Source organism: Spermophilus citellus, assembly GCF_964194105.1.
Source record: "Spermophilus citellus genome assembly, chromosome: 11".
Lineage (NCBI taxonomy): Eukaryota > Metazoa > Chordata > Mammalia > Rodentia > Sciuridae > Spermophilus > Spermophilus citellus.
The window spans coordinates 121,659,318-121,685,956 of NC_138192.1; the positions used below are offsets into that span (position 1 = coordinate 121,659,318).

At 44.6% G+C, this 26,639-nt stretch overlaps 1 long non-coding RNA gene across 3 annotated transcripts in view; it reads left to right on the top strand.

Annotated features, from left to right (window-relative positions):
- LOC308631037 overlaps window positions 1-26,639 on the top strand; it is a 60,264-nt gene that overhangs the window by 19,022 nt on the left and 14,603 nt on the right. The window contains exon 3 of one of the 3 annotated variants that reach the window (XR_014018099.1): window positions 21,399-21,764. The exons of 1 other annotated variant lie outside the window; for it this stretch is intronic. This is a non-coding gene — a long non-coding RNA (uncharacterized lncRNA). Of the gene's footprint in view, window positions 1-14,618; window positions 14,959-21,398; window positions 21,765-26,639 lie in introns of those variants that run through there. One more of the 3 variants, XR_014018100.1, reaches the window with a different exon arrangement.

The window sequence follows — 26,639 nt, forward strand, 5'->3', positions numbered from 1 at the left end:
AAGGCCACCCCATTCACCTGTGAGGGTTCTGTGGATACTCAGGTCCCCTCATCTCCACTCCCCACAGGATCCTCCCTACCATCAACACACTCTACTGTACCATGCTGCATCCGTATATGTTGTGTATAATATAAGTGCACATACAAATAAATATAGATAGATAGATATTTAGTGTACATATAAATGTATTAGGTGTCCATCTTGTTAAAATGTAGTTCCCAGCCAGGTGCAGTGGCACATGCCTGTAACCCCAGCAGCTCAGGAGTCTGAGGCAGGAGGATCATGAGTTCAAAGCCAGCCTCAGCAATGGTGAGGTGCTAAGCAACTCAGTGAGGCCGTGTCTCTAAATAAAATATGAAATAGGGCTGGGGATGTGGCTCAGTGGTGGAGAGTTCCTGAGTTCAATCCCCAGTAACTCCCCAATAAATACATACGTACCCATATAAAATGCAGTTCCCAATTCAGTTGGCCTGTGGAGGGGCCTGAGGATACGCATTCCTGGCGCTGTGCTCGTGAGTGATGGCCACACTAGTCCAAGGAGCTCAGTTTAGGAATAGTAAGGACCTCATCCTGTGTTGTCCATTGCTCGAGCCTGAGTTGCACTAGGCACATTTGGAGTGCACAGTGGACACATGAATCTAGTGGCTGCCATGTTGGATGATGGAGGTAGTTTATTTGGGATGTGGCCTCAGGGAACAGGAGTGTGACAGTGGGGAGAATGAAGTTGGAAAAGGAAAGTTAGTGCCAGTGTGAACCGCTGAGCGTGCTGCTGCTCTGGGCGACTGGGTCATCCCAGGAGGCACCCCAGGGGGACTCTTCCAGCCGGGCTTCAGCGTTGTCTGGCTGGTGAAGGGAGGGACCAGCTTCTTCCATGGTTGAGGACTGCTCTGTTAGGAATCACCCTAACGAGCTGAGTTTTGCTCATGCACCTGAGTTCCTAAGGGGCTCCAGCAGGAGTCCTCCCGACAAGCAGGGAAGCTGGGAATGTGTGGCTGAGGCACAGACTGCACAACACAACACTAAACCAAAGTGCCAGGGTAGGATGGGCCATTAAAGGTACACACTTTTCTCTGAAAATGGGATCCCTGCAGCATTTTAGAAAAGAGGATCAACATACAGGGAGATAGTAAAAAAAAAAAAAAAAAGCACTTTATTTTCTATTACTATATTATTCAAGGATAGCTTAGTCTGGTCAGGGGTGGTGGTGCATGCCTGTGATCACAGCTACTTAGGAGGCCGAGGCAGGAGGATTGTCAGTCTGAGGCCAGCCTTGGCAATTTAGCAAGAACCTGCCTCAAAATGAAAAAGGAATAAAGGCTAAAAATGTAGCTCAGTAGTAAAGAGCCCTGGGTTCAATCCCCAGACCACAAAAGAAAAGAAAAGAAATACTTAGTGTGGAAGAAAAATATTTGTAGCCTCTAGTGATGCTTGGCACATAATAGTCGCTTGGTGAGTGTGGTCACCTCCTTCCACGTGTCTTTCTTCTCCCTGCTTCTCTCATTCCAAAGTGATCAGCCTTAAGTGACTGGGGTTTCGCCGCCGTTTGTGCTGGATGTCACATTTCGATTTTATGAGGAGTCCCTGGCATGCCTCGAGGTGAAGAGAGGAAAAGCAGTTCTTAGGAGCAGTCGCCCGCGGGGAGTCAGCCAAGCACCACGCCCTGGTGACATCCTGCTGGGAAATCCCGAGGAGCCCACAAAACCCAGCGTGGCCATCCTCTGCAGTGTACACCGGGTGATCCTGGCCTCGAAAGCCTCTGAGACCAGGTTCTGCTACAATGATCCAAACACACACACACACACACACACACACACACACACACACACACAAACACACACACGTCCAGACGCGCACAGTCAGGGGAGCTGAGCCGACGGCAGGATATTCCTAGAGGCTAAGAACCAAAACCTGGGAAATCAGTCACGACCCCTTTGCCAATCTGTCTCTGAGAGCCATGGTTGGTGGCATTCTCCCAGTTCCTTTTCCCTCATCCTCAGACGTCCTCTCCCTCCAGCTCTGGTGCACACGCCTTGGGGGCCAGAGAGAGAGCAGAGCGCCTAGGCCCAGGTGCCCCCTCCTGGTTAGAACCAAGAAGCTTCTCGGAGCTTCTCCACCTCCAGCTGCACTGAGGACAACAGGCCCTCCCCTCAGACCTTGGTGACAACAAGAGACCACACTCGTGGGAGGGCTCTCTCTGGCAGTGACCAGCTGCCCACCGAAGCTCAGTGGGCTTCACCTGCCCTGGGCCCTGGCTTCGTCCTCTGTCTTTCTCCGCCCTCCTCGGCTCGCTCTCTTCTCTCTCTTCCTCTGCTCGTCTCCCCTCAGTCCTCCTTGGTTTCCTTCCCAATGGTCCCTTCACGGGTCATGTTCCATACTTTCATCCGCCGTCCTCGTGACACAAGAGGTGTGGATCCCTGGTCAGAAAGGATGGGGAAGGAAAAAGACCCGACTTGTCAACTTGTCAATAAACCCAAGTGGGAATGAGAATAAAGGCTCTTTTACATAAATGGGTAACACACACACACACAAACTCACACACACACACACACACACACACTCACACACACACTCATACACTCACACACTCTCTCTCACACACACACACACACACACTCACACACACACTCATACACTCACACACTCTCTCTCACACACACACTCACACACACACTCACACACACACTCATACACTCACACACTCTCTCTCACACACACACTCACACACACACACACACGTCATCCTGTTTGGGAAACTTTATGCTGACTATACATCCAGTTCCCAGAAAAATACACACTGTCCTGGCTCAGTCACCTTGTGTGGGTGGTGACACCAGTTTGGGGTCCGGCCAGCAGGCAGAAGACCAGAAGGGCAAAAAGATGGCCTCCACTCCATTGCTCCGCGGACGATTTCTAAATGGCACAGGGTGGAAGAAAGAAATTTCCCCATGTAAATACCCATTTCTAGCGTCCCTTGAAAAGATGAGAAGCGTGGGGAACCCTGGGTCCCCGTCTCTGCAGGCAACAGCTGTCCGTGAAGAGCTGTGAGCTCCTGGGCCTTAGAAAGGGCACCTGTTCTCCAGCGGCCCCTCCACTCCCTCGGGAAGACACCTGGCCGCCTCAGCTACTCATGTTCCTGCCGGGGCCTCAGAAGGTGCTGGGAGGTCTGTGTCCTCCTTTTCCTAAAATCTGCCCTGCAGGGCTCTGAGGGAGGAGGTGGAAAGAAAAGGTGGGAGGAAAGAGAGCCCTAAAAGAAAAGAAAAACTATACAAGTGGCAAGACACCCGTAACATAAACCTAACCACGCTGACCGTTTCTAAGAGTACAATTTGGTGGCATTGGTTATACGCCCCTTCCTGTGCATTCATCAGCACCATTTCCAAAACATTTTCTTTACCCTAAACAGAAACTCGGCAACAATTAAGCAGTAACTCCCCATTTCTCCCTCCACCCCCCAGCCTTTGCTAACCATTAATCTACTTTCTGTCTTTATGAATCTGACGACACTAGGTATGTTGTGTAAGGGAATGCTGCAGTCTTTGTCTTTTTGTGTTTGGCTGATTTCATTTAGTGAAATCATTCACATTGTAGTTTGTGTCAGAACATCCTTCCTTTTCGTGGCTAAATAATACTCTATTGTGTAGCCACGCCATGGCTAGGGTGACCAGTGCTGCTCAATTGTGAGCATAGGTGTATAAATATTTGTTTGAGTCTCTGTTTTCGGTTCCTCTGAGTACACACCTAAGAGTGCAATTGCTGGATTGTGTGATATTTCTAAGTTTAGCTTTTAGCGGAACCACAGGTTTTCCCTTAGTGGTCCCTCCATCTTACCCTTTCACCGGCAGGTTTAAACCACCCATTATTTTTACTCTGGCAGAGAGTTAATGCTTTTGGATTGTTCCTCCCTGCTTTTTAAAAAAAGAAGTACATGTTCACTGTTGGCTTCTCAAAAGACCACTGGGGGAACCTGTTGATGCTGCATAGTGTGTCAGACCAATTGAGGAAAGGGAGACTGTACTTTTGAAGATCTTAGGACCCAAAGGACTTAAAAACAGCACACTACAGGGACACAGCCACATCCATGTTTATAGCAGCACAATTCACAATAGCTAAACTGTGGAACCAACCTAGATGCCCTTCAGTAGATGAATGGATTAAAAAAATGTGGTATATATACACAGTGGAATATTACTCAGCATTAAAAGCGAATAAAATCATGACATTTGCAGGTAAATGGATGCAGTTGGAGAATATCATGCTAAATGAAGTAAGCCAATCCCCCCAAACCAAAGGCCAATTGTTTTCTCTGATATAAGGAGGCTGATCCATAATGGGGATCGGGGCAGTGTGGGAGGAATGGAGGAACTTTAGATAGGGCAAAGGGAGGGAGGGGAGGGAGAGGAAGGGAGGGTGGGGAGGAGACTAGGAAAGGCGGCGGAAGGAATGAGACGGACATCATTGACTTAAGTACATATAGGAAAACATGATGGTGTGACTCTACTTTGTGTTCAACCAGAGACATGAAAAATTGTGCTCTATTTGTGTCATATGAATTGAAATGCATTCTGCTGTCATACACAACAAATTCGAATAAATAAAAAATTTTAAAAAGATCTTAGTGGAGTCTCGGAAGGTAGAAGTGAGGGAGGGTATTTGCAGGTTTTAGCAGCTGGTGACTTTAAGGCAGACCTAGGAAACAGTGTCTGGCAGACATTGGGCAGAGTTTATAAGGTAGTAGCTGTGGACTGTTGGCACCATGAGGCGAGAGTCTTAAAGCCAGTCTGGGTGGGCCACCTGTCAGTGTTGACACATGAGCTCTTTGACCTGATGCGAAGCCATACCTAGGTGGTGAGTGTTACTCAGAGCAAGGAGAAGTCCTGCTGCCGGTGGAACCTCAGGGCCACACCCTCCACCGCAGCACAGAGGCAGAGGAAGTTAGGTGAGTTTCGGTCCCGTAGGTAAGAGGGGAAGAACCTTATCTCTTCTTCAATGTCTCATGTTTACTGAGTGTGCGCCACAGGAGGGACAGAGGAGTGTCAGAGCCGGATGAGCGTTCAGATGAGATCTGCGGCCATGGCAGCCAGTTCCCTAAACCTGGATTGAACTGAATTTCTGGACTCTTCAGCTGAATTCTAACTTAGGGATACTTTTTTAAAGTAGCCTATAAACTCTATGACCAGGAGGAAGCCTCCCAGCGTTTTCATGTTGATGGGCAGGGAGGAAGTAAGACTCACCTCCACTCCTGTGCCAGACCGACCCCCCCCCCCAACTTGCCCTCTAACACAACCTCCACGTGGTAAAAACTGACAAAGAGCAGTGAGAAAAACCAGGCCAGCTTCACAAACCACTGCATTGTTTGGGGAAACAGGAGAAAATAGCACGTTTGTTCACGTTGATGCCTATTTGCATGCGGTGCCAATTCTTATGATACAATCTGGGGATTAAAATTCCTACGTTTCTAAAGAACAAAAATCAGAAATTCCCATAAGTTTTACGACAAAGGTCCACGGCAGTGTGTTAGATTCTTGTCTCAAATAAGACTTCACAGTTTACCAGGATCACTGGAAACAGCTAGCAAGATGTTAAAGGCAATTTTATTCACCAGAATTGCTCTTGGGAGAGCCTGCTATTTATCAGAAGGAAATATTTGAATAAGTCATCTGATCTGGGAGCGTAGGATCTCAAGGACATGATTAAGGAACAACAGCAGCAGCAATCGTGACCTGCCCCACAGGGAGCCTGAACCCCGTGACCAGGTCCCCTGTGTTTGGCAGGAGTGATGTGCTGGTCACGTATAAGCCTACTTGGGAGCAGTGATCAGAGGAAAGCTGAAGTCTCTGTTTGAAGAGACGAGGTGGCTCACCAACCAGCCTGGTGCTGCCAGAGAGGAGAGGGCAGAGAACCATTCTCAGTCATGATGCTTGTCGTAGGATGCATGACCACTGTGTTACACCTTGATTTTAAAGGAAGTCAACTGCCAACGGCCCAGATGAATGCTGTCATCACAGGAAGCAGGAAGCAGGATGCTTGTCATGCAGAAACACTCTACTTCTGTCTGGGTGCTGTAGACAAGAGCCATGGACCACACCTGTTCAGGTTTTTAATAAACATCTGACCCATTTTACAAAGACGAGGAGTCAAGCGCCAGATCGCATGGGGACACCTGAGTTCTCTGTGCCCTTCATCAACCTTGAACTTTCTTATCTAGAGCACTTTACATTTCAACACCTGCTTGTGTGTCTTGTTTCCTTTGTGAGCTGCAGGCTGTCAGTCATCTCTACTGCCCAACACAATGTTTAAAATATTCTCTGCATTGCAAATCTGAGGTCAACGTGGGGAATTTTGTGAAAACCTATCTCAAATTAAAATAAAAAGGGCCAAGAGTGTGGCTCGGTGGTAGAGCACCCTTGGGTAGTGCAAAAAATAATAACAATGAATAAAAAGAATATCTTTTCCAGATTCAAGGTGAATAAGGAAATTATTAAGATATTGGTAATTATAATATCCATGTAGGGAAAAAAAATTAATATTTTTTAGCTTCTGGTCACTTAGCATTTTAAAATTTCTGCTCTTATCATCCTTTAATTTTTTATTGTGGTAAAGTATACATAATATAAAATTGTTGTTTTAGACATTTTTAAGTCTACAGTTCAGTGGTTAACTTTTTGAAAAATCTGTGATTTCACTAATAAGAAGGTTGGCCAGGCATAGTGGTGCACATCTGTAATCCCAGCAGCTTGGGAGGCTGAGACAGGAGGATCATGAGTTCAAAGCCAGCCTCAGCAACTTTGGGGTGCTAAGCAACTCGGTGAGACCATCTCTAAATAAAATACAAAAGAGGGCTGGGGATGGGGCTCAGAGGTTGAGTGCCCCTGAATTCAAACCCTGGTAACCCTTCCACCCCCCAAAAAAAGGTTGACGGGCTGGGTAGCAGGACAAATTTATTTAGGCCTTTTTCACGTACATAGAAGGGGAGTCAAACTAAGACAGCAAAAACCTAATTCCACAAATATTTCCCTAAATGAGCTTCTGAAGTTAAAGAGGTAAGAAAATGGCTAAGTGTGTATTCTACTGTTCTTTTTTTCTTTTTAAAAACCCAACATGAGTGGGTAGATTGTGGAGAAATGAGATAGGTTGGCTTTCAGAGAGACAGGAAAGGAGACCCTCAGTAGATGGAGACCTGGGTCTCTAGCAGAACCAGTCATGCTCGTCCCTCTAGTTAGATGAACAAAGCCTCCAGTGTTTGCTTGTAACAGACGAACTAGAACAAAAGTATAATCAATTTAAATGTCACCATATTCAAACACCTACCTAATGGGCCCACGAATGATTTATGGCTGTATGGCTTAACCAGGAAGAAACACTGTGAACCCCAAATATGAAATGGTTGTCTTGGGATTTGATTTTCAAAGAAACTTGTCTGGGAACCCGCACATTTCTCTCCAGGAAAATTCTATATGTGATCAGAAATTTCAACCCTGGATGAAATCCTCTTTCCTAAGAGCTGAGGGGCACCTGCCCTGCTTTTGGGTGTGTACGCCTTTTCTGTCCTTAAATAAATCATTGCTTTTGACACATCCTGGAAGCCTTTTTAGCAAGTCAGAAACGTGCTCAGGCAGAGTGACGGTCCCATTCTCCTCTGTGGAGGGACCTCCTCAGGCCCCTGTCCAGTGGCAGAAAGAATAAGATCTTTCCCTCTTTTACATATTGATTTTTGCAAAATTTAAATATATTGCCTTCTTAATATTTGGTGTCATGAGAAGTGCAGTTAAACTCCAGTGAAGAAGTCATACAAGACAGTTTATCAACCAGTTTCCCTCCATTCATCTCACTTGTGTTCTTTCTAAAACTTATTTTGAAAAGAAAAATAAAACATATAAAGCCGTATTAAAATTTGAGCAAATGGATTTTCTCTACTTTTAAATTATTGCTTTATTGCAAAAAATAAAAGTAGAATTAGGTCAAAATGCATATTTTGAACTTTAAGTTCTTTGTCTTCACATAAAGCAAGAAGGTATTTGCTTCAGAAGTATTTTAGGCACTACGTCCTATAGTGATGCTTAAGGAGCTTGGTTGGTGCCATTGTCAAGCTTGGAAAAACTGCAAATGAACTTCTCTCCTTGAAAACCCCCAGTTTTCATCCACATGTAAAGCCCACGAGACACCTTTCGGTAAGAGAGAAACCTGCTCATGTCTTCAGAGGGTCGCATCATTTGTGCCATGATGTCATTTGATCAGGATCCAGAAAAGATTTCCTTTCTTATCAGCAACATATCTTCTTTATCATTATATTAACCCTTATTGAAATGCCATTTAAAAAACATACTGCAGGGCTGGGATGTGGCTCAAGCGGTAACTCGCTGGCTTGGCATGCACGGGCGCTGGGTTCCATCCTCAGCACCACATAAAAATAAAATAAAGATGTTGTGTCCACCGAAAAATGAAAAATAAATATTTAAAAAATTCTCTCTTTCTTATCCCTCTCTCTCTCTCAAAAAAAAAAAAAAAAACTGCAATTATTTCCTTCTCTTCTTTCACTTGTATGGCCTCACTTGACAAATTGGGAAATTCGGTCTGTAAAATGAAGGAAGAATTTCCAGTAACTACACAAAGTGTCACCACATGACAAACCTTTATTTTTATCAGAGTGGCACTTTTCTTTAAGGAATAAATACTCTTTTCATCATTTATGTCCAGGATGTTGATTTACCTAAGCTCTTTGCCTGCAATACCAGGAGCGGCCACCAGGTGGTGGTGAGCCAGTTTGAAGCACCCTTCCCAGGGAAATCTGAAATATGCTGTTTTTGTTTTTAATGAAGAAGGAGGAAGAAGTCAAGGGGAATGAGGAGGCGGCAGCCAAACAGAATAACATAGGAAATGTCATTGAAAAATTCATAAAAATTTATGGATAATTTTATGAATAAATAAAATGCATTTATTAATAAGTTTTTTTAAAAAGGAGATATACTAGGCACTGACTTCCTTCTCGCCCCTTCTCTGGTCTCCTCTGCCTTTCTCTTCACTGGTAGCTGCAGGGGACAGTGCCCTGCCCAGGCACAAATCACTACCTCAATGCCTGAGCATTCTGCAATTCTGCAGGAGGTTTTCCTTGAGTTCAAATGGCTTTTGGCTGTTCTGTCTGTGTGCTCAGGGAAGCCTGGGGTCTTGGGAACTTGATGTCCCCAGGAGAAGCATCCCTCTCTCAGTGGGGGCCATTCTGAGAAGCCTCCATGTGGTTCCTCAGAGGGTCCCCAGCAGTCTGAGCCTGGATGGTGCCTAGGGAAAAACTGAGGTCTTTCTGTCTTCCTTTCCTGTTCCCTCACGGGTACCTACAGGGGTCACCTCCTCAGGCAACAGCCTGCTTGCCCTCAACTTGTCTGCTTCAAGGGAAGCTAAACTAGTGCATCTGCACAACTTGACTATGGTATCTTCCCTGTCTCATTACAGAAAGTGTTGATATCAGAATCCAAGCATGGAAAATCACATCCAGATTGGTTTTTGCACGGCTACGCAAAAAGAAAAGAGAATTTGTGCTTATCTCAGACCCTGCCATCTGAGCCACATCCCCAGCACTCTGTTCCCTCTGACAAAACAACACAAGCTACTCCCAGACCTTTATTACTCAGTTCTAAATGTGAGCCTTGTCTCCATGTCCCTCTCTTTTTAAGCTGTCAGATTTCTCAGAAACTCTTTTCTTATTATCTCTCACTACAGCTAAAAAGAAGAAAAAGTAAGAACTAAATTACATACAAAAATGTGGTGGCTACTGAGTGATGCTAGGTTTATAATTTAGTTATCTGAGTCCAACTAGAATTTCTCCTCTTTTTAAAGTAGGCCTTATTTTTTGAGGCATAAGGTTATAATGACTAAGGGAGTGCATGTATCTCCTTGAAATGCTGATTTCCATTTCTTTGGATATGCAGCCACAGGTGGAATCACTAGAACACGTAGTAGTTCTAGGTGCACAGGAAAATTGCACAAGAAGTAATGGTCCCCATAGATCCCCTGATGGCTCCCCAATCTGATTCACTATCAAAACCAAATTCTTTCTAATTTTTTTTCCTTTTAAAAACTTTTGGTCATTTAAAAAGTTTCATATATTTTTGAAAGTAGACAGGCAATTTCTTAATACCACCGACTCTGACTTTGATCTTTCTTTCCTTTCTTACTTATTTTATTTTAAAAATATTTAATTGGCCAAATAAAAATGGAAAACAATTGAGATATAAAGTACAATGCATTGTAGATAAATAGAGACACCTATACCTCATATATATATTGTATCAACTATCAGAATCTAATATCCCATCCATCACACCCATAATGCTCATTAGATTCCTAGAACTTCTTTATCTTATCAGTAGCAAGCTGAACCCTTTGACAGACATCTCCCCATTTTTCTCACATTCAGCCCCTGGCAATCACCATGCTACTCTCTGTTTCTAAGAGTTTGATTTTTTTTTTTAAGATACAGGTAGGTGAAATCATGCAGTATATGTCTTTCTGTGTCTGTTTCACTTAGCATAATGTCCCCCAGTTTATCCCTATTGTCATAAATGGCAGCATTTCCTTCTTTTCATGGCTGAATAATATTCCATTGTGTTTCTGCACCATGATTTCTGTAACTTTCATCCTCTGATGGACACTCGGGCTGTGTCCATATCTCAGACATTGTGAGTAGGGTTATAATGACTAAGAGAGTGCATGTATCTCCTTGAATGCTGATTTCCATTTCTTTGGATATACAGCCAGAGGTGGAATCACTAGAACACGTAGTAGTTCTATTTTTATTTTTTTGTGCAACCTATTTTCTGAAATGGCTGCATAAATTCACATGCCCATCAACAGGGCACAAGGGTTCCCTCTTCTCCACACCCTCACCAATAGATAGATATTCTCTCACATTTCTCCAATGAATGATGTTGAGCATCTTTTCATATACTTGTTGAACATTTGTATGTCTGTCTTCTTTGCAGAAATGTATATTTAGATCATCTGCCCCATTTTTAATCAGTTTCTTTTTTTTTTTGTTATGGTTGTGGTTGCATTTTTTTTTCTACTGGGTTGTGTAAGTGCCTTATACGTCTAGGATATGAACCTCATCCTGCTCTTTCATTTTGCAGGTTTGCGTGTTTGCAGGTTTGCATGTTTGTATGTATGTTGTGTACGAGCTGGTTTGTTGTGACATAGTCCCACATGTTTATTTTTACTTTGGTTGCCTGTACTTTTGGTACCAAAGCAAAAAGACATAACTGCCAAGATGAATGTCAAGGAGCTCGCCACCTATGCTTTCTGGCAGCAGTTTTATGATTTCACATCTGATATTTAAGTCTTCAGCCAATTTCAAGTTGGTTAGTTTTTGTATGGAATAAGAGTCCAATTTCATCATTTTGCATGCGGACATCCAATACCGTTTATTAGAGAGAGATTTTCCTTTCTACATGTTCAGTCACTCTCATCAGAGATTAGTTGACCACAGGTGGATGGGTTTGTTTCTGGTCTCTCTGCCCTGTTCTATTAGTTGATGGGCCTCTACCATGCCATTTTGATTACTATAGCTTTGCAATATAATTTGAAAACAAGTATGATGTCTCCAGCTTTGTTCTTATCTCTCTAAATTACTTTAGATATTCAGGAGCTGTTTAAGGCTTTGTTTGAATTTTAGGATAGTTTTGAAATGAAAAATATCATTGGAGTTTTGATAGGAATTACATTGAGAGTCCTTACGCTTTTATGGAGGCAGGCACAGCCTCAGACTGCATGTGCTGGTGCTAGTAAATATCAGGGAACTTTTTAAAAAATATTTTTTGAGACGTTGATAGACATTTATTTTATTTATTTACATTCGGTGCTGAGAATTGAACCCAGTGCCTCACACATGCTAGGAAAGCACTCTACCACTGAGCCACCACCCCAGCTCCATCAGGGGTCTTTGCAAAGCAAGGATGGAGGGAGGCTAATCCTCACCAAACAGTGGATATCTGAAAGAGAAGAAAATCACAGCTTTCTGCTGTAGAAAAGAAGAGTCATCTAAAAGAAAATTAAACTCAATTTCTGAGACACATTAACTGCTGATGTGGCAACTTGCTCCAAATAGCAGTTCTTCCATTAAAGCCAGAGAAGTTCAAGGGAAACACACAGATAAAATAACAGCACTTGGGTTACTGCCTCTGTATGGCTTTAGGCTCTTGAGTTGTCCTTTAACAAGAATCAGGTTGGCAGCTGATGTTTTATTAATGCCATCATTTTATAGTGAACTCAACATCTCCTGGTTACCTGCTATATGCAAAACTCTGTACATCCACATCAGAGAGGGTGTCCAGATGTCTCTAGTGAGCACTCTGTGATCAGGACTCTGCTAATTGTTTCCCCATTTAGTTCTAAATTAAGTACTTGGTAATTTAGTACTAAGTACTAGAGTGCTTAGTACATCAGATGTAAAGTGTACTAAAAATGCCTCGATGCTAACATAGCACCTAAATGTAGCAATGATAGCCCAGTTAAGGCTCAACTTTGTCTATTGTCTGAAACATGCTTTGTACCTTGTGTTGCTAATTGGGGTTAATCATGATCACCACAGTGGTTAGTCATCTTGAAAAGTCTGGTTGAGGGAAGTAAGGCTCAGGAAAGGTAGAGGGCTTGTGGAATTTGTCCCTAGATGTCTGGCCCTGAAGCCTTTGATGTGCTCTGGATGTTTGTGTCCCCTCTCCCCCTCCTCACCCCATAACTCATGTTGGAATCTAATGCCAAGGTGATGTCATTGGGAGGTGGAGCCCTCGGAAAGTGATTAGGGCAAAAGGATGGAGTCCTCCCCTCACCAATGGGATTAGAGGCCTTAAAAAGGAGACGCCCGGAGAGCTACCTTGTCCTCCCACCACGTAAGGACACAGCTAGAAGGTGCCGTCCCTGAGCTAGAAACTGAATCTCCCTGATCTTGGGACTTCCAGTCTCCAGACTCTTGAGAGCTCTGCTGCTCCTAAGCCTCTCCATCCCTGGTATTTGCTGTGGCAGCCTGAATGGACTGCTCACCACATAACCTCTTTACCCCACCAATAAATTTGCTGATGTGCTTCTTTCATGGGCTAATACGGTCTCATGTTGTTTAAAGAAACATTCACTGGGCTCCCCCAACCTCGCCCCCAGCGCTGTGCAAGCAAACTGGATCTCTAAGGCTCCACTACCCACAACAGCATCCTCCACCACCTGTGGCCTATCCTGGAAATGGGTCAAGTTCAAGATGAGATGTGCTGTAAAATACTCCTGGAATTTTGAATAGTTGCTAAGAAAGGATGTAAAGGATCTCATGAATAAAGCTTGTCTGTCAACTTGGAGTGATAACAGTTTGTCTACCTGGGGTAACCTAAAATAGGACTTCAAATTAATTTCCTGAGTTCCTTTTCCTTTCTTAATAGGACTATTGGAAAATTTAAAGCAGCCCGTGCAGCTGGCATTCTATTCTAAAGGAGCCTGAGCTCTTGGCGCAGTCTATACATAGCGCTTCTTTGTTGCTTCCTCCATAGATTACGTTGCTATTACTGGGAGTTGACGGAGGATTTGCGGGCAGGAGGGCCCACGGGGTCTCAGCACGCCTGGCTGTTAGAACAGACCCTAATGCCAAGGACTTAACTGGGCTAATCTGCTTGAGCTGGAATTTAGTGGCCTCGGTCATTAATAGAGTTAAATCCTTTAGTGAGTTTTGGCCTTTGAAAACACTACCTTTCTTTTTGGATTATATCGCAGGGATTTAAAAAATAAATAAATAAAAAGGGACATGAATGCAGGAGTCGAAGAGCAAAACATCTTCTCACTGCCTTTCCTCAAATGATGGTTCACGGACAAAGTTTCTAAGTTGGCATTGAGTTTACTTAGAAAGCAAGCCGAGAGCTGTGGCATCGTTTGCCCCCGTTTATGAAAGAAATGCCTATGAATATCGCCCTCTTTTTTATGCTACAGTTGAAAGGGACAGAAAAGTACATTTTCTTCGGAGAGGCTGAGAGGCAGAAAGAACCCCAGCAGGGACTATCACATTACCTCCTCCAGCTGGGAAAAAGACTGCTGGCCCAAGATGGGATTTCAGCCCTGTGGTGAAGTAAGCCAACAGTCTCTGCATGCCATAGAATAGTAATGATATGAGAGGGGACAGATAAATCCAGGTCAGCTCCCCACACGAAGCAGTTGGAAGGACAGAGGCCTAGGGAGGGTGTGCTGCTTGAGTCTCTGACCATTTTTCCACAGGGCCCCGAGTCAGCAGGTGGTCGGATGAGACCAAACGTCACAGGTAATCAATCCAGTTCAGGGCTCCCAAAATGCTGTGTCTATTACCATCATCTGGGGATTGTCACCCATGCTTGAAGTTGTACCCCAGACCAGTGAAGTCTCCAGCAACTGGAAAGTTTTCCAGGTGGTTCTGAGATGCAGCCAGGATCAAGAACCGCCAATCTAAGTCACCCCTTATTGTTGTAGACAGAGACCTAGAGAAGGTTAGGGAGTGCGGCTCAAGTTCCATGAGCTAGAAAGGGACTGAGCTGGGACAAGTCCCTTCTTTTCTGGCTCTCGACTTTTGCCACGTGCGCGCGTGCGTCTCCTGCGTCTTACAGTGTCGTTGTCTGGCTGTCTTCCAGATATTTGCTGGCTCATCTCCTTCTCGACATCTACGCAATATTTCTTGATAGAGGCTGGCTCTTGCTGCCCGCAGCAGCACCCATGTCCCCAGCACATCACCGTCTGCCAGAGTCTTCTCACTGTCTAAAATCATTGTGAGGTAGCTGGGCTCTCTGGGAGAGAGAGACCCTCACTAAATGGAGACCCAGATCTATGAGCACAGTGGGCTTCTCCTGTCTCTGCTTCTATCAGATCAAGTGGAACAAAAATGCAGATGATTTAAAAGTCACCGGATCCAAAGATCTGCACAAGGAGCCCATAATTGATTTATGGCTAGGCTGCCTAACATGGAAGAATTGTTCTGAACCCCAAATATCAAATGATTGACTTGCAATTTGATTTGCACAGAAGTTTGCTGGGGAATCTGCACATTTCTTCCCAGAAAAATCCTATATATAGCGAGGAAGCTCAAGCCTGGGGTGTCACTTGTCTTCTCTGAGAAGCAAGGGGTGTCTGCACCTTGCCTTTGTGGTGTGCAGACCTTTGCTTTTGCTGTCTTTTAATAAATCTTTGCTTATGTGCTGAGAGCCATAGCCGAGTCCGAATGATGCATGGCATTTATCCGAATGACGCATGGCATTTTTGCCAGAACGGAGTGGTTGAGAGGTGATGCCAGCAAGCCATTGAGATGATAATGGTTATGTTAAGCTGTGTATATTAGACCCCTGCTGTCCTCCTCGGCCTACTACTTTGGAGTTCTCCCGATACTTTGGAGTTCTCGTGGGAATTCCCAGAGAGTTCCCATTGGTTGGGGAAGTGCTGGAGGAGGGATTTCCGGTTGCTGGTTCCAGGAGGAGCCGCGAGGCATTCGGGAGAGTTCCCGGGGAGCGTGTGTGGAGTGTGCTGGTGGAGTTCAGAAATAAAGTTGTTCCTGCTTGAGTGGCTCGTGATTTGTGATTTGCCGCAGCCAGACTGCGGCACTTACGCATTGGTTTTGATGTGTCCTGAAATTCTTTTCAGGACTTTTAAGTCAAGAACCCACCCAGGCCAGGCATGGTAGAATATGCCTCTAATCTCAGCTACTTGGGAGGCAGAGGCAGGAGGATTTCAAGTTTGAGGCCAGTCTCAGCAACTTAGTGAGAACTTCAGCAACTTAGCAATACTCTGGGGATGTAACTCAACAGTAAAGCATGTCTGAGTTCGATTCCTAGCACCAAAAAAATAAAATAAAACACACCTGGGCTGAGTTGAGGTCTTACTGTTCTCTTGGAGGAGCTTCCTCAGCCCTGTCTAGTGACAATTCCATGTATTGTCAGCCTTCCCTACCAGACCATATCTTGTCTTCTAGGGTCACTGCTCTTTTATATTAGGTTGATAAGTATTTGTGGACAGAATGATTTTTTTATTTTATTTTATTTTATTTTTGTGGTACTGGGAATGGAACACAGGGGCACTTATCCACTGAACCACATCCCTAGGCCTTTTAAATATTTAATTTAGAGACAAGGTCTCACTAAGTTTCTGAGAGCCTTGTAGGTTGCTGAGGCTGGCTTTGAGCTCATGGTCCTCGTGCCTTGGCCTTGTGAGCCGCTGCGATTACAGGTGTACACCACCTGAATGAATTACTTCTTAGCAGTGATATTCTCCTGAACGGTGTCATCAGAGGGCATCATTTGAAGGGAAATACAGTCTGCCCTCCAGATTCACAAATCTTTAACCAATTTCAAATTTAAAATATTCAGAAAAAAAGAATTGTATCTGTACAACATATCCAGACTTCTTTTTGTCATTATTCCCTAAGCAATACAACTATTTTCAAATAACTATTTGTGGAGGATTTACACTGTATTAGGTATTATATATAATCTAGAAAGGATCTAAAGTATATGGAAAGATGTCCACAGTTATATGCAAATAGTATACTATTTCTTATAAGGGAATTGAGCATCCACAGATTTCTACATCTTCAGTCCTGAACTCAACACCCCACAGATACCATGGGTGACTTTATTCTTCCAATTTTATAAGTTGGAGAAAATATTATTCAATTTTGAGAAATATGTTTTCCAGCTCAACTCTTCCAAATCACATCTGTTCTATCATGTGAGGCTCATCTGGGCGGACAATTTGAATTTACGTCAGCATAAGACAGACTCCTAGGCTATTTAAAGGGAAAACATTTTGCCTGGATCCCAAAATGGACTTTGATTAGATGATGGAGCATAATTATACTAAGAAAGTGTCCCGTGACCACATAGGAACATTTGCTGCCAGCGAGGACCAATTATAATTGCTCTTTTTGCAGTTGAAGGGATAAACAATTTGGCAACTAACGAAAAAGCTTTCCAGGTGAATAATATTACATCCATAAATTAATGCAGGCTGCAGGCTAAAAGATGACAACATTCACGGTGTTTTCAGGCCCCATATTCATGAATCCTCTAAAATGGTATCAAGTAATCCTGTAAATACTCAGAGGTCACGGCCAATTCTCAAATGCATGGATGGAAACCTGCCATCTACAAGGCCTCGTCCCATGTCAATCACCCCTTAGGTTGGCACCCCTGTGTGCAGTTTAGAGCTGGTTATTCAAAAGGGTTTCTAGACTAGCAGCTGCAGCATCGCCATGGAGTTTATCACAAGGGCAAACTCTCAGCCTGCGCCCCACAGACCGACTGAGCCCCAACTGCATTTTAACCAGATCCTCAGGGAATTCGTGTGCCCACAGAGTTTGAGAAGAAATGGAGTCAGTCTGTCTTTTGCTGCTGTAACAGTATACAGACAAGGTAATTAAAAAAGAAACTAAGTTTGTATCTCATGGGTCTGGCAGCTGGGAAGTCCAACAGCCTGGGGCCACCGTCTGCCAAGGGCATTCCTGCTGTGACTTCATGGGAGCAGGTGGAAGGGCAAGAGAGACAAAGGGGCCCAAGCTTATCCGTTCCATCCTGTGAGGGCAGAACCTTCTTGATCTAATCACCCCTTCAAGGTCCCACCTCTTAGTCTGTCCTGGGGCCCTGTCCACCTCCGGTTCCTCTCCTGTGGCGGAGTTAATCCTCCCTGGGGGATAAGACTCCAGGGAGGGGCTGCAGGACAGCTGAGCTCCTTTTTGGAGAGCCTGTTTTGAGGCAGTGAGGGGAGCTCAGAGAGAGCCCCTGCCTGCTCCTGCTGCTCCCCGAGTGCCCACAGGAACTGGCACACCCACGTGCCCCATTTTGGGTGCCAACTGTCAGTGTATGGTCTGGGGTTTTCAGGCTCCTCAGCCAGGGTTGAGAGCCACCACACACGCCACCAAGCTCTGTCCCCTTCCCTCTGGTGGCTCTGAGGCTGCCCTCATCAGAGTCTCTTTCAGAATCATTGCTCGCCCTGGGCATCTCATTAAAAAATAATAATAACAAGCTCATTTGTTCAAATTTTGGAAAAGATGACAAATGATGAAGATGTGGAAGTGGTTTACCTTTAATCCCGGGCCCAGAAGCAACCACTGTCTATTTCCCACGGGCTTCAGCCTGGGCACAATCCTACACAAAGTCACTCCCCCCCTCCCCCCTGCCCGCCTGCAGGTCACTTTCCCTGCAAGATGAGAGCTCTGTAGGGAGTCACTGCTTTTTGTTTGTAGTTTAATCTCTGATGCAGAGAGTAAGGTCTGGACGGAGGATGGATTTAGGAACCATTTGTTGACTTGTTGAATTTGCTTCCACGATTAAATGGGAGAACAAGCTACCCATGGTAGTGAAGCCGTTCTACTTTTTGCTATTATTTTTGGTCCAACCCATCCTCTTCCCCACCCCCATCCCCACTCCCCCCTTCTTTTTAATTTATTTATTTTTTAGTTGTAGATAGACACAATACCTTTATTTCATTTATTTTTTATTTGGTGCTGAAGATGGAACCCAGTGCCTCACATGTGCTAGGAGAGTGTTCTAACACTGAGCCACAACCCCAGCCCTTCCCCACCTTTTAATTTAGAGACCGGGACTTGCTAAATTGAGGGCCTCCCTAAATTGCTGAAGTTGACCTTGAACTTGTGCTCCTCCTGCCTCAGCCTCTGGAGTGCTGGGATTCCAGGCGTGGGCCACGTCCCGGACTGTGAAGTCTTTCTAAAAGGCAGTGTTTCAGCAATTGCTTGTGGCCTCTTTTCTTTTTTTCTTTAAATTTGACTTTACTCCTTTTTATGCTTAACACTATTCCCTGTTCTTTGCTCCTGGAGGACTACTAATTTCTATTTTGATTGGAATCAGATGGCACAGAATCACAATGAGTTTTCTCCTTTTTTGGAGGGGGCCCGGGGTACTGGAGATACAACCCAGGGGCCATTCGTCATGGAGCACATCCCCAACCCCTCTCCTCTTTTTATTTTGAGACAGGATCTCATAAAGTTGCTTAAGGACTCGCTAAGTTGCTAAGGCTGGTCTTAAACTTGCGATCCTCATGCCTCAGCCTCCAGAGCCGCTGGGCCACCAGGTTTTGTGGAATGAGGCTGTTTGGGTGCAGGTGGGTAGAGTTAAGGCGGTGCACAAGCAGCTGCTTTGCTCTTTCATAACAACAAAAACATGCAGCTGGCGTCCTCCAGAGCCCTGGAGATGACATGAGCTGATAATGTTTTAATAAAAACACTTGGCTTTACCCAGAGGTGATGCTGTGCCTGGACTGTTTTTTAAAGGAGTTCCAGCATGCAGAGCGGGAGGACTGCAGAGAGGACAGGGAGGACATAGGAGCTCTGCCACATGCTAACAGTTACTTTGGTTAAATAAGCTTCAGTTACATACATTTTTTCCATTTAGTATCTGAGTAGCGTAGTAGAATCCTGAATAACAATAGCTAAAATCAATACATTTTATATGAAAAATGTTTACTACTTGAAATAAAATATTTAATCCACCTGAAAGGAAAATGTTAAAAATGCCAAGGAAGTAAAAGAGGCAATTCAGAGTTTCAGGAGAGAAAACAAATGTTGAATTCCCAGCAAGGCGATGTTCTTACCCGAACTCATTATCATTATCCACAATTAAGATAGCAAGTCAGGCCCCTAAGTCCCTTCTGCCTGCTTCTATTACATCTTATTATCATACAAACTCTCTGCAGTCTTTTGTTTTAGATCTGCTTTCAATTGTGTGTTGATAATTTGTTGTCTCCCAGGGGACTGGGATTAAAAAAAACAATGAGCCATTTCAATTGCATTTCAAGTAAAAAAATGAACTCAGCTGTCTGCTTCAAACCTTCTCCCTCCAAACCCAACTTGAAGGGACACCCAGAGGTTGACATTTGAACATAGACTGAAGCTGAGAGTTCTGCTTTTGAATCAAGCCTTTGATTCTCTGCTGGGAGAGGACTGGTTTAGCACAGGTCAGGACTAGGTAGCAACATAGCTTTGGGGTCAGTCAGTCCCCTTATGTATGACTTGAGGGGGGTTTACTTCACCTTTCTGAGCCTCTGGTTCCTCATTGAAATGAGGCATGATAACACAAGCCCAGGGGTGTCTTGGGATTAAGTGAACAATCACATCAAAGCATTGAGTACAATATCTGTACATAGTATAGTCTCAATAAATGGTAGTACTGGTGAGAGTTCCGTATCAGATCCATCATAATGCACTTGGAAAAGTCTGGAAAAAGTTGGTTCTTTTCTCATGTTTGGATTTGGAGTCCAAAGAAACTCAGAGACAGAGAGCAAGCAAAAGATTCAAGGAATCTTTTCATTCAATCTCTGGAACTAAGTCATGGGGTTTCACTCCATCAACAATACCCTTTCTTAATAATCTAGGTGGTGTTCTGGGATTACTTAGAGTGAATTCTTCAAGATTTTCAATCATAAAGACCACAAGTGAATTCATTTCATTCATTCATTCATTCAGTCATTCATTCATTCTCCTGCTGAGCTTGGCTCAAGTTTTTGTTGAGAATATTAGTTCTAATACAATATCAGAGACACTCAAAATAGTAATGACAAGAACAAGATGAAATTTCATTTCTCTGTCACATAAAAGTCAGAATAGGTAGTCCAGGGCTGGTACTTGGCTTCATAATCATCAAGATACCAAGTGCCTCCTACCTGTTACTCTGCCTTTGAAATATCTGGCTTCCTTTTTATGGCCCAAGGTGGCTGCCCTGGCCCCACAATCCCAATGGGAATATAGGGAATGGGAGGAAATGGTTACTGCATGGTTTGTATCTGGTATGACCCCCAAAGGCTAATGAACTATGTTTAGAGGTGGGGCTTTGGGGAAGTAATTGGATAATGAGACTCATCAGTAGGTTAATCCATTAGATTCATTATTTGATGACGTTGTTGGGAGGTGGTGGACACCAGAGAAGGTGGGGTGTAGCCGGAGGAAGTGGGTCACTGATGACATGTCCTGGAAGGGTATATCTTACTTCAGTACCTTTCTCACTCTCTTTACTTCTTGGCTATCATGAGCTGAGCAGCCTTTCTCTGCCATCTCTTCTACCATGATGTTCTGCTTCGTCTCAGGCTTGGTGTAATGGAGTCAGTGACTGTGGACTGAGACTTCTGAAACTATGAACCAAAATGAATCCTTTCTCTTTTAAATTGTTTTTCTCAGGTATTTTGTCACAGTGACGAAAAGCTGACTAACACAAGTTTCTAACCTTTCCTTTAAGGGAAAAATTTGGAATTTTCCCGTACTACTTTTCCGTGTGTCTCATTGACCTGAATGTAGTCACACATCCTACCTGCAACGAATCCTGGGAAGTCTGATCTTGATTTGGTGTTAGCATTTGCTAACGCCCAAGCTGCTAAAACTCAGTCCAGCAGCATCCTTTCTCCATCCATTTATTCTACAGGCCAAGCTCTGCTCTCTCCAGCTAGGCTCAACCTTCTCCTCCACGCAGGAGGCAAAGGAGCTCAAGCAAGTCCTCCCTGCAGGCAAGTTCCAAAGGGAGTATTCCTCTTCCTGTAGGGACGGTGTGTTTGTCCCCAACCCACAAATTCACACATTGCAAACTCATCCCAGGTCTGAGGGTGTTTGGAGGGTGGCCTGTGGGAGGCAGTTGGGACCTAAGGACAGAGCCCTCATCAGTGAGATCAGTGCCTTTACAGGAAGGAGCCAGAGAGCTAACTCCGTCTCTTTCTGCTGTTGGAGGATACAATCAGCAGTCCACAGGGAAGAAGGCCCTCACCAGACGCCAGCCCGGGCCTCCCTGATCTCAGACCTCTAGCCTCTGGAACCACTAGGAGTACATTTCCATTCAGTCCCTGGCAATTTGTTAGCAATACCCAAGACGCCTAAGGCACATCTTGGCAAAAAGGACACGTATCCTACAGGCTCCTTCTCATGCCCACCACCAGCCCCCTTAGCTTGGGGATGGGCAGCTCTCCCCATAAAGAGGAAGCATTTGTGCCTTTGTTTCCCCTGCTGTTCCACCTGCCCACTCATTCTGCGCCCCAGCACACCCCATAGTCACTCAACCTCCTCTGCAGCCCCCTGAGCTTGTCCCTTCCAGGGATCAAGACAAAACAAGGCCCTGGCAGACAAGATTTTGGAAGGTGGGCTTTCAAGGCCCCCAGTGGTATCCCAAGCGTTCCTCACTGGGAGACCAAATGAAACGAGTCTTGGTGCTTTCACTTGCACCTCGATGGCAACGTAGGTGAGTCCCACCTTAGCTCTGCAAGAACTTGAATCCCATCAGAGTCCAGGTATTTCTCTGAATCCCCAAATTGGCACCTCAACATATGCCCCAAAGTCATACCCTCTATAGCATTTACCTCGGTGTCCCTCTTCTCTGCCTCTCAAGGTTCACTGCCCAAGAAAGCACCAGAATGAGCCAGAGTTGGAGGTCCTGTCCCCACCAAGGGCCACTCCATGTGGGAGAAGCAGCCCCTGCCCTGCACTGGGCCACTCCTGTGATACCTGTGCAAAGCAGCACAGTTCCTGGATGGAATCTCAGAAGGTCTCTCGAGAGATATTTCCTCCTTCTGTCTCCATTTCTCTAACCAGAGGGCTTGACCCCAGGTCAGGAGGTTGAGACAGAAGCATACTTGGACATGGGGACTTTTCCAGTTGTCCTTGTCATCCCCCCCTATCCAGGACTTCAGCTCTTTCTCTTCCAGGAAGAACCTTCAGAGCAGGTGCATGTAGTTGCCTATAGGAACAAGGGACATTACTCCTTCACTGTACAAAGGAAGGCCTAACTTTTTTTTTTTTTTTTTTTTTTTTTTTTGCCATCAGACTCTTTGGCTGTCTGGAAAGGTCTAGACAATGCTTCAGGAAAATAACATTAATGCATAGGATAAAAATAAAATTACCTAGCACCACACAAGGCAGCCATTTGTTAACACAATATGAACATACTTTATAAAGCAATTGGATGGTAAAGAAATATGTATACCTTTCAAAGCATTAGGTAACAGGAGGAGGGCCATTATTATAGCGGCTCTGATAAATACTATAAGTTCAAAGTGATGAAGACCAATGCGATTTTGTGGTATCTGCAAAAATTTAATGTGATACAAAAATATCTGTGATTCCTTTTAGTGACAAAATTGTAGGCACTTCTAATCCTGCCTTTGTTGGTTGCCCACAATCATATTTGAAAAGTAATCTTAATTACAATTAGAGGCTAGTGAGAGTACAGATGTAATTGTTCCCCCCATTTCAGTGAATTCTCTGGCTCCTTTTACTATACTCATGGACCCCCCAGTCTGTCCCCACCTCCTACCCAGTCCCAGTATCTGTTGTCCGGTCCACATCCTTTGAAGCTGACGATTTTGAAGGTGTATAAGTGGATCTGAGTGTGAGCACAAGTTGTAAGTTATTCTCAGGGCACTTTCCTTTTATCCTTCCTGTTCAAGGACCTCAGTGTGGACCATGATGAAGGGCGGAGGGACTGGACCAAGTTCACATAGCAGAAGACAGTGTGGCCAATGGGAGAGGCAGTTGGCGGCCTGGCAGGAGGCGCTACAGCTGTGCCAGTTGTTAAGAGAACACTTTAAACCAATTCGATTTAATAGAGTTTAGTTGAGCAAAGACCAATTCCCGAACCAGGTACCACTCAGTAACCGTGAACTGCACAGAGCAGCTCTTTAGGCTGAACGTGGAGCAACATAGAGAAGCCATCTGATTGGCTGCAGCTCCAAGTTCACCTTTATGAATCAAGACCTGGCTTGACATGACCACTGCCATTTTGGTCATAATTGCCACTTGTCTGCCAGGTGATCCTGGCTTGCCTCCCAAGCCCCATGGGACAGAGTGATTAAGAAAATCAGCTCAGCACGTTGTGCTGGCCATTGATGCTCAGAATATTTCCTAACTGATGATGGATATGTAAATAGTTTTTAAGAAAGCCCAGTACGTTCCTGTGGGCTGGGGCCCACCATTTTCTTCCCCTGGGTGCAGGAATCTTTCTGTCTTGCTACCACCCAAGACACACTTCTGTCTGTAAGTCCCTAATGAATTGTATTCTGTGCAATCCTGGATCTGCCTGCCTCTTTCTTTGGTCTCCTGATGCTTTCTATCTTGGAAGGCCAGTTCTCATACTCCTTACACTGTACACTTGTTTTTTGCCCTAAAACACTGGGCATGGTGTGATCATTTGGCTATCTGTGGTTGGCTGAATCTCAGCTGCTTGTTACAAAAGTATAGTCCTAAATTAAGTTGTGGTTTGTTATCTAGGAACCCCAAGTACAGAGTCAAGCCAGTGGCCTCCTCCCTTCTCAATTTAACAGGGCCAAGAAGAGATCTTAGCAAGATCACTAGCTGGGTGATAGAGGGGGAGAGAAAAAGAAAAGACGGGTTTGTTTCTGGACAATGGAGACTTAAACACTTAGGGAGAGTGGCCTCCAGCCCAGGGACAGTGGCTTCCAGTGATGGATTACAGGTGAATTCTATTTTCTTTCTTTAAGTTACCCTAATAAATTCACATTTTCTACGTGGACATACACACATTTGTAATGATAAAGAGGAATTAATAAAGTTTGCTTTTTTAAATGTGATGTAAAAGATCTGTTTCTTTCTTATAATTGAATGACAAATGGAGTGAAAGATGATGCTAAGGCAAAAACCAAACAAATAAGCAGAGAAACCCCCAAACTTGGGGTTCTTGGTTCATGTCTGATTTGTTCTGGGACCTTGGACAAAGCACTTACTATAAAATGGGGTGTGTCATTAGCAAAGCATGCCATAGTGAAATACACAAACCACGGGATTAAAAAAAGAGAGACTCATGGGATAGACAGCAGAATACATCAGTCACTAGAAAGGCAATTTGTGAATCAATGGAAATGTAACTGATGTGACACAGCAATCTGTATACGGGGTAAAGGTGGGAGTTCATAATCCACTTGAATCATTCTGTGAAATATGGTATATTAAGAACTATGTAATGTTTTGAACAACCAACAATAAAATAATAAAAAAAAAAGAGAGACTCATTGAGTTGGCCTGTTTTGCTTCTCCTGAGTTCCCTCTCCTTGTTTGGCAGATGGCCATCTTCTTGCCAAGTCCTCCTGTGGTCAGTATGGACTGGACTGTGTGTGTTCTAATCTCTTATCAAGGACACCAGTCAGATTAGATTAGGGCCCACCCTAAAGGCCTCATTTTTAAATGAATCCACTCTTTAAAGACATTGTCTTCAGACAGTTACATTCTGGGGGACGGGGGATTAGGACTTAGCCATATGGATTTTGGAGGACACAATTCAGTCTGCACTTAGAGAATATACGATAGTCATTTTCCTATCCCTTGGACGGTTGAGAGGTTATATGTTTGGAATACTGTAAAGGTCTAAGCTGCTACAAAGATCTAAGCATTAGGAATGGAGGATTTTTTTTTCTTTTCTGTTTTTGCACCACCTTGCAAATGCTAGGCAAGTGCATTACCACCAAGGTGCACCTCCAGCCTAGGAACTGAGAATATTATACTTCACTGTGAAGTAATTGGTACCTTTCCCCTGTGACTAGAGCCCTTCGCAAGTAATAATTTGCTCTCCCTTGCACCTCCCTGAGATTCGGGTCAGCTGGCTGTCCGCCTCCCCTGTGTAGACCTGAGAGGGAACACCTGGCCAGGTGCACAGGACCAAGTCTTTCTGCCTTCTACTTATTTTATTTGGACATTGCACTGCCTCCCAGGTCATTCCATTACGCCAAAAATAAAGATTTAAAAGGAGTGTGTCTCTATCTCCCAGCCAAAGATTTTCGACAGGGTCTTGGCTGAACCACTTATTCACCTTGGATTATGGAAGAGACTCCACAGGCTTGAAAACTTTAAATCTGCTATTAGCCAACAGTCAAGCAGCACGGGAAGGGGCTGTGCCAAGAAAACTCAGTGAGTGACATGCACACAGATCTGAGATTTCTACTTCTGCCACCCGCAGCCACCGTTTCACCTCAGTGAAAGTTGCCAAGGTGAGACAGACTGAAGAGGGTGGGAGAAAAGGGCAGAATGAGTACTTTGTTGTTTGGATAAAAGTCTTTGTTAGGAACTCATTGTCTTGAACAACTTTCCCAAGCAAAAGTTCACCTACCAGGGAGATGAGGCTTAATGCCCCTTCGAACAAATAGGTATATACTTCCTCTGTCTGTGGAAATTCGGTCACCCTTTGTTGCTTTATCCCGAGAGGACCACATATTGTGTGTGTGGCGGGGGGTGAGGGTGCACACACATGTGCACAGGTGTTTGCACATGTGTGCTGGGGGGCAGCAGACAGGAACTGGAGTTTGAGAACAAGATAAAAATGAACACAGAGTTACGGGATCATCCACATTCATATTGATCCAGCTAGCAGATGGTTGGAAATGTGGTATTTGTTCATTCCTAGTCTCGTTAGGATCATTGATTTCTTTCCCAAACTTTGCTGTGCTATCACTGTTCCAGGCCCCCAGACGCTGGGGACGCTGATTCGTTTTGGCTTCAAGAGACTCCAAGTCTTGAAAGAGACAGACAAGCCAACATCCCAACAGCTGTGGTTCCGCAGGCAGCCCAGCTCACCTCCCGTGATCATTTCATAGTGGTGCTAAGGTCCCAGCCCAGCACTCGCTCCCCGTAAGCAGCCAGCGCCAAGACTTCCTTAACCTCTCTGCCTGAGACC